This window comes from Grammomys surdaster, unplaced genomic scaffold, assembly GCF_004785775.1.
Source record: "Grammomys surdaster isolate TR1022 unplaced genomic scaffold, NIH_TR_1.0 124821, whole genome shotgun sequence".
Taxonomy (NCBI): Eukaryota; Metazoa; Chordata; class Mammalia; order Rodentia; family Muridae; genus Grammomys; species Grammomys surdaster.
Genome location: NW_021619765.1, coordinates 260,255 through 270,650, shown reverse-complemented (window position 1 = coordinate 270,650; position 10,396 = coordinate 260,255). Strand labels below are relative to the sequence as shown.

General features: G+C 36.2%; 1 pseudogene; it reads left to right on the top strand.

The window, feature by feature from the left end:
- Positions 1-3,993: 3,993 nt before the first annotated feature.
- LOC114636701 lies at positions 3,994-6,453 on the top strand (annotated as a pseudogene).
- The last annotated feature ends 3,943 nt before the right edge of the window (positions 6,454-10,396 follow it).

Here is a 10,396-nt window from a genome sequence, read left to right as displayed (position 1 = left end):
TCCTTATATCCACTTATCAGTGATTACATATCTTGTGTGTTCTTTTTAAACTGAATTACCTCACTCAGGATGAAATCTTCTAATTCCATCCATTTGCCTGTCAATTTCATTAAGTAAAATGCAAATCAAAATGACCTTGAGATACCACCTCACAATAGTCAGAATGTCTAAGATTAAAAATTCTTTTGACAGAAGATTCTGGTAAGTATGTAGAGAAAGAGGAACACTCCTCCATTGTTGGTGGGATTGTAAGCTGGTTGAACCACTCTGAAAATCAGTCTGGTGGTTCCTCAGAAAACTGGATATAGTATTGTGTGATGGACTGTGTATGCTTGCTAAAGTAGGTGTGTCATTTGGGTATGGGGTTAAGTCCCTCATCTTAGCTACCAGGAATTAAGTCTGTCTTCCACTAGCAGACTTTAGATGAAGATATAGAAATCTTGGCACTTTTTACGTCATTCCTGCCTAGATGTTGCCCTGATCCCACCTTAATAATGACAGACTGAACCTCTAAACCTGTAAGCCAGCCACAATGAAATGCTGTTTTTTTTTTTTTTTTATAAGAGTTGCCTTGGTCATGAAGTCTCTTCACAGCATTAATACCCTAACTAAGACATAGTATCTGAGAACCCAGCTATACCACTCCTGGGCATATATCCAAAGATGCTCTAATATATAACAAGGGTATATGCTGCACTATGTTTACAGAAGCTTTATTTATAATAGCGAGAAGCTGGAAACAACCCAGATGTTCTGCAATAGAGGAATGGATACAAAACCTTGATACATTTACACTATGGAGTACTACTCAGCTATTAAAAACAGTAACCTCATAAGATGTATAATTTAAATAAACATAAAATATGGTTCACCTATAGCTTTTATAGTTATGCTGTGTGTTCTTTGTTTTGATCCTGTCTTCATATCAATATTGACTTCTTCACAAGAAACAAATTTTTGTATCATATTTTCCATTTACATCATTTTAGCTGTGTTCTTCAAAATTTTTCCACAGCCCATAATTCATTTAGTTATTCTAGACCCTATAGTTAGTTCAGGTGATCTTTTTATGTCTAAGGTTCTGTAATGGATTTAAGAGAAACATCATTCTCTATTTTCCTTTTGCGGTGTGGATAACCTCACATGTAAGCTACTTAGACTGCATAGTGACATTTCACCAATATTACAGCACACCATGTACTTTCAGAACAAATAGTCAAGACAGTGTTCTTTTAAACTATACATATACTAATCATTAATTCTCTTTATCTTTTACTTATACAAGCCATCTAGAGAGATATAACACTGTATCTAGGTATTCCAACAGTTATCAAAATGCATGCAATCAAATTCTTGGTATATCATTCTGTAAACCTAAAATGACCTTTCTTCAGAGATTAAGAAATTTATCCAATATTTAATTTGTAACCTGTCTTTGGACAATTTTACTCCAAGGATTTAGAAATGTCCCTCACTTATTTGTCCTACTCATAGTTCAGGATGTCTGTATTGGTAAAACCCCTATGAAACTTTATTACAACATAAATTATGCCATAGGACATCTGAGGAAAAAACTATATTTTAACTGAGTCCCGCCTCGTCTTGGACTATTAGCTAGGTAGCTTATTACTGACAATCTTCACTATTCCAACCATGGATTATAAACTTTCAGCTTTTACTAAAAGGGAAAATGACTGCCTAAACTCTTGACTCTGAATGGAGTAAGTCAAAGACCCTTTACAAAAAATTCTTTATATTCCAGCTCTCAAGAATCCCTGTTTTCTGGGATCAGATTTCTCAAATTGTCATTTGTGAACTCTTTGTGGAGTCCCATATCTGACATAATGCATATCAGATACTTATATTATGATTTAAAATATTTATAAAGTAGTGAAAGATATTTTCATCTTTTTGAGTTACTCTAACATGTTGATCTATAAATGTTATCATTTCAAGGCATTAGTAAGGTTGAATATTATTCTGCTGGATGGATAAATCCTAGACTCTCCCCATTACATTCTTTTTAGTCTTGAACTTTATCTTTATTTTTAGTATGTAAGAATACATGCTCAAATTTCAAAAGTGTTTATAAATTTTGCTTGTGGATATATAAGCCACTTCTGAGACACTTCTTTTTCTTGGAGTATATCATAATGATTTGTTGTATTTTAAAAAGTCTCCTTGAATTTTCATTGATAAAACTTTGGTCCTTTAATCACTGGTGTTCAGTTTATCTTCACCATGTTTAATAATCATGGAGAGCCTGAGATAAAGGGAACACAGGGTCCTAATGTCAGTTCATGTGGGATGCAAATATAATAAAATATTTAAAAGAATGTTATTAAAATACTATAATTGATTTGTTTCCTTGCTAATGATTAGTACTCTTAAAACATTTGTCAGACTGTCACTATACTATCACTATAAGTATGTTAATTGACATTATGAATACAGACCATGTTATAGTGCATACACATTCATTTGAATGTGAGTTTAATAGTAAGAAGTAAGAACAAGGAGCACAAGCATGACTGTTCTCAGGCTTGCCACTTGAACATCCTTCAATGTTAATGGATTTTTTTTAAATTGAATTACATTAAACCTGAATTGAGAGGTGAGCAGTTACTATGGGCATTCACTGCATTGCAATTTTTAAACTCTTACACTCCTGTGACACTTGTCATCATTTTTAGTCAGGATCAAATGAATTGTAACTACAGGAACATCAATAATCATGACATGCAATTACTATAATATATTTTGGTTGGCTTTCTTTTTTGTTAAAATTTGAAAAATATTTTTAGAATGGTACCAAGCATTTTTGATTATACACAATGAAGTATTCCCAAACGTATTCTACATTTTAAAAATAGATTTGTGGTTTTCTTAGAATTTTTATATTTAAAAGGTTATGATTTTTCATATATACATATTTAATGATTTGACCTTCAGTTGAGTGATTACACTAAAAACTGGATATTTTTCTTATTGATTTTCTTAATCTGATGCTCTTGGTATTATTATTAAAAAATAACTAAGTATAAATGTGGAGAGAATACACTTTTATTACATTTTTAATCCGTATGCATAAACTTTGAAGATAAAATGATTTATGTGATTATTTTCTGATATCATTGAAGTTAAAAGATTTAATCTCTATTACAAATTTTCTGGGTCTTTTATTATGATTCAGTTTTGAATTTATAGATAACTTCTTGTATTTCCTGTCAGGTAATCCCTTATCGTATTTGCATGTGTATATTGTAGCATACTGTTTTAATTTGAAGGGAAAATGAAATTTTGGCTTACATACCTGTGGTTTACATTTTGAGTTTTGCTTTTCTTAAAATTATTGTTGAACTTTCTAAAAGAAAAATATATTGTTTTCTGGTGACCACACCATGCTGTCAAACCTATAAACTACCATATGGGGCTAAATGGAGACCTGATCATCTTAGTTCCTCAGAAACCTCTTTACAGATCTCCATCTGGCATACTGAGCAGAGAAACAGTTGATGTTTTCATGTTTAAATATTTGAGGTTTTAAAATCTGGTGTTCAGGGAAGCGCTGCGGAGCCGCTGTGGCTCCTCCTGAGGTGGAGGGCGCTGGAGCCAGTGAGGTGGCCATGTGGGTGGGCAGCACCTCCCAGAGTGGCCTGTGGTCACCGGTCGCACACGAGAGATAACAATTTGTGCTAGTACAGCAGTAAAAATAATTCCTGAAGTCTCAGTGTAACATGGACATTAACAGTGATAAATACAGATGCTTGGAAATTAAGTACTGGGGAAACACTTCAAAAGAGAGTCATTTAAGAGGTTCTAGTATTCTCTGAGGCTGGAGATGATAGTCTGAAAGCCCGAAGCTTAAATTGAATTGAAGATCATAGTTCCATTTCCTTCAGGATATAAGGAAAATAAATAATATTTCCACAATGATAGATCTTTGGTTGTACAGATTTCCCAGTGAGTGGATCATGATGACCGTATGGGACTTGCCATAGTATGGCTGTTTTCCAATCTACTCGTGTTACAAGATCAACAGTGGGGTTAAACAGCTTGGATGAATCTTTTTGTGGTAGAACTTTAAGGAATAGTAGCATTGCTCACCCAGAAGAGATCTCTTCTCATTCTCAAGTATGATCAAGATCACCAAAGAAGAGACCACAGCCTGTGCCAATTCAGAAAGGAAATAATATCGAAAGAACCTGTGATGTAAAACAGCAGAGTGCTTGAGAATCATGGGTAAGCCTTAGAAAAAGAAGACTTTCTTCTTTGGAAAACGATGACCTAGAAAGGCAGGCCCTACAGAGTTGTGAGAGAAGGCAGAGAGAGCCAGCACTGCCAATCTTAAAGAACAGTAAAAGCTGTCTTGGAGCTGAAGCCAGAAACAGTTCAGAAGAAGATTCACCTGTAAAACCAGACAAGGAGCCAGTAGAACACAGGAGGACAATAGTGGACCATGATGCAGTCTTTGAAGGGGCTAACCGAGCTTGTCGATGTCTTATATTGGATGATTGTGAGAAAAGGGAAGTTAAAAAGGTGAATGTCAGTGAGGAAGGGACACTTAATGCTGCAGTAGTAGAATAAATCACAGGCTGACTGTCAATGGTGTTAATGACAGTGACTCAGCTGTTATAAACTATGATGACTGTCAGCCTGATGGGAACACTAAACAAAATAACCCTGGTTCCTGTGTGCTGCAGGAAGAATCAGTAGCTGGAGATGGCGATTTGGAAACCCAGACTTCAGTGTTCTGTGATATTAGGAAGGAGGACAGTTGTATAGACCATTTCGTGCCTTGCACAAAGTCAGATGTGCAGGTCAAGTTGGAGGACCACAAACTAGTAACTGCCTGTCTGCCTGTGGTATGTTGGAATCAGCTGACTGCTGAGTCAGCTTCTGGCCCTGTTTCTGAAATTCAGTCATCCTTAAGAGAATCTGAGGAAGAAGTAGATGTGGTGGGAGATAGCAGTGCCTCCAAAGAACAGTGTAATGAGAGCAGCAGTAACCCTCTGGCCACAGATTCTGAATGAATGCCAGTCTCTGGAGAGCCAGAACTGTCCTCTAGGCTAGACTGTGTTTCAGCTCAGATGACACCTTTATCAGAACCTCAAGAACATCGATACACCTTGAGAACTTCACCTTGAAGGGCAGCCCTAACCAGAGGTAGTCCCACTAAAAACACATCTCCTTACAGAGAAAATGAACAATTTGAGGAGAATAATCTCAGTCCCAATGAAACAAACACAACTTGTAGTGATAATATAAGTGAGTCTCCCACAAATCCTGTCGAAATTTCTCAAGATGAAAAGGTTCTGTGTTGTTACTCTGAAAACTATGGAAGTGAAGGACTAAGTAAGCCACCCTCAGAGGCCAGAATGAATACGGGATATTTGCCATCTGTCAAAGAGAGTACCAGTCATCACACTGCGAAAGAGAAAGATGATGACCCTGATGTTTATTGCTTTGACTCAGGTCATGTGGCACTGAAACACAACAAAGATTATAAGAGACTGCTGCAGACCATTGCTGTACTTGAGGCTCAGGATTCTCAAGCAGTACAAGACCTGGAAAGTTTAGGCAAACACCAGAGAGAAACACTAAAAAATCCTATTGGATTTGTGGAGGAACTTCAGAAAAAGGCTGATAATAGGGCTTCCATACCCACAGAGAGTTGTTCAGTTGTCTGAAATCATGTGGGACCAGTATACCAATAGCCTTGGGAACTTTGAAAGAGAATTTAAACATCGCAAAAGACATACTAGGAGAGTTAAGTTAGTTTTTGATAAAGTAGGATTGCCTGCTAGACCAAAAAGTCCTTCAGACGCTAAGAAGGAGGGAGAATCCCTTTCATACTCCATGTTGCCTTTGAGTGATGGGCTAGAAGGCTCCCATAATCATCCTCAGATGATATGAGGTCGTCTGTGTGATGCCAGCAAACCTGAGACCTTCAACCAGCTGTGGTCAGTTGAAGAGCAGAAAAAAACTTGAGCTCCTTAAATACTTGAACTCCTTAAATACCTTCCTGAAGAAGTAGAATCTCGGCAGTGGCAGAAGATTGCTGATGAACTGGGCAACCGGACAGCCAAACAGGTTGCCTGTCGTGTACAGAAATATTTCATAAAGCTAACTAAAGTCGACATACCAGTTCCAGGCAGAACATCTAACTTATATATACACTCCAGAAAGTCCTCAACAAGCAGGCGACAGCACCCCCTTAATAAGCATCTCTTTAAACCTTCCACTTTCATGACTTCACGTGAGCCACCAGTGTACATGGATGAAGATGATCACTGGTCCTGTCTCTGTAGCCACATGAGCACTGCTGTTAAGGAGGCCTCAGATGAAGAAAGCATTCTTATCATATATAGGAGTTTACCTGAATATAAAGAACTATTACAGTTTAAAAAGTTAAAAAAGCAGAAACTTCAACAGTTACAAGTCTTTGAATAGCTTCACACAGTTATGTAATTTATATGTAAAAAGATATGTAATTGTCTGTACATATACATAAAGAGTTTTATGTATGTTAATATAAAAAAGCAAAAATCTTAGAAGATAATTTGTTATTTGAAATATTTTCTAACTTTAGATTCATTTTTATTAGAACTATTTTGAATTAATTATTTTACTATCAAAGTATGATAAAATTATATTTTTTATTTACTTCAGTGTATTCTACATATATATGTGGGGGTGTATGTGTATTTATGTGTAAATGTATATATATTCATATTTACATATATATATACATACATATATAGATATCTTGGAGTAATGTGTACTTAAATATATACTCGTGTAGGTATCACACATTTCCTTATATTTACAATAGGTTTACTTTTCATATAATTTTAAAACTAGGGTGGCATTTTATTTATATATACATATATGAAGAAATGTACGTGTATTTATATATATATATTTATAATTTCACATGCATAGTTTCTCATTATATAAGAACTATATTTGTCTTTGTTTTATTTTTACTAATCTAGTTTATATTAAATTATATATATATACCATAAAGGGCAGAATTGACTTAGAATAATATGCATGCATTTGAGTAGAAGTACCTGAGTTTGAGTCCTTTGAATCTTCATTTGTATAAACAAGGAAATAATTGACACAACTTTGTGGATGTTTGTAAAAGTTTCAAAAATGTGTTAGTGGTCATTAGTTAAATTACTTGAATTTGTTCTGTTAACACTTTGTATTGTATACAGGGATTTCTTTTTTTTGTGTGTGTGTGTATAGCCTTTAATTAGCCAATCTGACAGGATACAATGTTTACAGTCCACATGCTTAGGTTTCTTTTTAAAAGGTTTTTATAATGAGCGTATAATTACCCACAATAACGTAATACGTTTTTCTCATTGAATACCACCTACTTTGGCACAGGCTGTCAAATTCATCTTAACATTCCTTTTGGCCTAGGTATGAGATAGTCACATTCTCCTTAAATACCTTTACTTATCTGGGACATATTCACTGTATGTTGGTCAAGAGACATGCTTTTCCTTGAAAAATAAAGTTCTCTTATAATATTTCTCTGTATTCTAGATATCTCTGACAATAGAAATATATTTTTAATAATTTTCTATATATTAAAACTACTTACTAAAATCAGGTGATTTAGTGTTTGTAGATCATACTGGATACCTGGAGACGCAGCCTGAGGTGACTGAAGTGGGTGTTAGGAGCCTAACCTTCATCTTGTGCAGAAGCAGTCCATGCTCTTAATCACTGAGCCATCTCCATATTTTAAAAAATTCAACTGTGGCTAAACGTGCAGCCCCAGCTAGCTTTCAGTTAATGTGATAAGGCAGCAACCAAAACCAACCTCGGAAGGAAAGGGTATATGTGGCTTGCACTTCCATAAGCATCCTTGTCCAGTTGTTGAGGTGACTCAGGGCAGGAACTGAAGCAGAAGCAGAGAAATCACCACGCACTGGCTTGCTCCTCAGTCTTGAGCAGTTTGCTTTCTTATAGAACCCAAGAGCACTTGCCCAAAGATGGCACCACCCACAGAGGGCAGAACTACTCAGTCATTAATCAAGGAATAGCCCCCACAGACTTGCCCACAGGCCAAGCCACTGATGGATACAATTCTTCAAATGAGGCTCCCTCCTAAAGAGTGACTCTGGCTTGTATTGAGTTAATGCAAAGTATACAGGGATTTCATAATGAAAGAATTTAAAATGAATGCTATGCCAATTTCCATTCTTCTAAAGAGCACCCTACCTTGAATACTTGTGTAGAGTGCTAATTGAACATAGTGTTGTTAATAATAAAAACTTGTTTTTATGCTATGGATTTTTAAGCCAATCTCTATGATGTGAAAGATGTTAGCACATGGAATTCAACTGATTTGCTATTTTAATAGCAGAGAGATTTACATGGGTTATCAGTACAAGAGCCAGATGATCAAAAGCTTTATGTACTGTTTTAACACTCCATGTAAAGGAATAAACACATAAACACAGGTATCAGAAAAAGTATTTGTCAAAATCTTATGGTCTGTCCCTAAGGCATTTTTATTTAAAAATAAAATTAAATATGAAAGATTTGAATATGAAATATTTGTTAACAGCTCAAATATGGATACCTATATATTATCTCAATTGTTAGCATTTTGTTTGCAATTTGATTGTGTTTATTCATAAACTATATGGAGATAGTTCATTAACTAGTTTGTCTTCACATGGATTGTGGCATTTTTGTGTTCTTTCAGGTGTCATGTTATCCTTTTTGAAATAACTGCACATTATTTGTTTTAGATTAATTTTTAATTTATTGTTCAATTTAGATCTTCATGACAGCCCCATTTATCTTCTGTTCCTACTCATACCTTTACATATCCTTACCCCGCCCCCAGCATTCTCACATTCAGTTAAAAGAAGCAGAGTCCCCTTTTGCTACCTCCCCACCCTGAGGCATGTAGTTCCAGTAGGACTAGGAATACTATCTCCCACTGAGGCCCAAGAGGCTATAGAGTTAGGGTAGAAGGATGCAAAGCCAGGCAGCGGGGAACAACACAATCTCCACTACACTTCTTAGTGGACCCACATGAACACCAAGGTTGCATTTGATAGGATCGTGAAAAGTGTCTGTGTCTACTGCCTGCATGGTCCCTCATTGTTAGCCCAGGCTCTTTGAATCTGTGAGGTTTCAGGTTAGTAAAAACTGTGGGACTTCTTGTGGTGTCCTTGACCTCTCACTTATCTCTATCTCCCACTCTTCCCTAAGAGTCCCTGAATGCTCTACCTGATATTTCACTGTGGGTTTCTGTGTCTGTCTTCAAAATCTGTTGGATGAAGCCTCTTAGGAAACAATTATGCTTTTGACCTGTTGGCAAGCATAGCAGTATATCATTAACAATGTGAGGATGGCTCTTTCACATGAAATTGATCTCAAGTTGGAGCAATCATCAAATGACTATTCCCCCATTTCTGCTCTATTTTGTTCTGACACAATGTGGAGACAAAAAAACTTTTCTGTTGAAGGTTTGCTGGGTCAATAGATGCCACCCTCCTTCCTCTAGAAGTCCAGCCTGGCTACAGGAGATGGCCAATTCTGTCTTTGTATTCCTCTTGGTAGGAATCTCAGCTAACATCACCCTCTTGTACTCCCTATATCATTTGTCATGCTTGGTCTACAGAAAGTAGATCAGAGATGCCCCTCCATCTACTTCCATTCTATTTCCCTCCCCCTTTCACCTGCCAACTTCCCACACCTGTTCACCATCCCTGGTCCTCCTATCACTTACTTGTCTACCCAGTACTGTCTCTCCATCCACCTCTGATAACTATCTAGTTATGAGTGAGATTTGTGAATCCTGCATTTCAACTTCCTTATTACCCAATTTCTTTGGGTCTGTGGATTGTACCATATTTGTCATGTATTTTATTGCTAATGTCCACTCATAAAATTATACATGACATATGGCATTCTGGCTTTGGTTTACCCCACTGAGGATGCTCTTCTCAAGTTTTATCCATCTCCCTGAAATTTTCATGACATCTTTCTTTTTAATAGGTGAATAGTATTCCATTGTGTAGATGTACCATATATTCTTTACTCATTCTTTAGTTGAGGGACATCTAAGTTTTTTCCAGTTTCTGGTTATTATGAAGAAAGGTGGTATGAATGTAGGTTAGAAGTGACCCTGAGGTATAGTGTAGCAAATTTTGAGTATATGCCCAAGAGAGGTATATCTGGGTCTAAAGTAGAACTATTCCCAGTTTCCTCAGAGCCTGTCAAATTGATTTCCAAAGTGGTTGTAAAATTTTGCACTTCCACCAACATTGGAGGAATGTTCTCCTTGCTCTATATCCTTGACAGCATGTGCTATCACATGATTTTTTTTATCTTAGGGATTTTGAGGGGTATAATA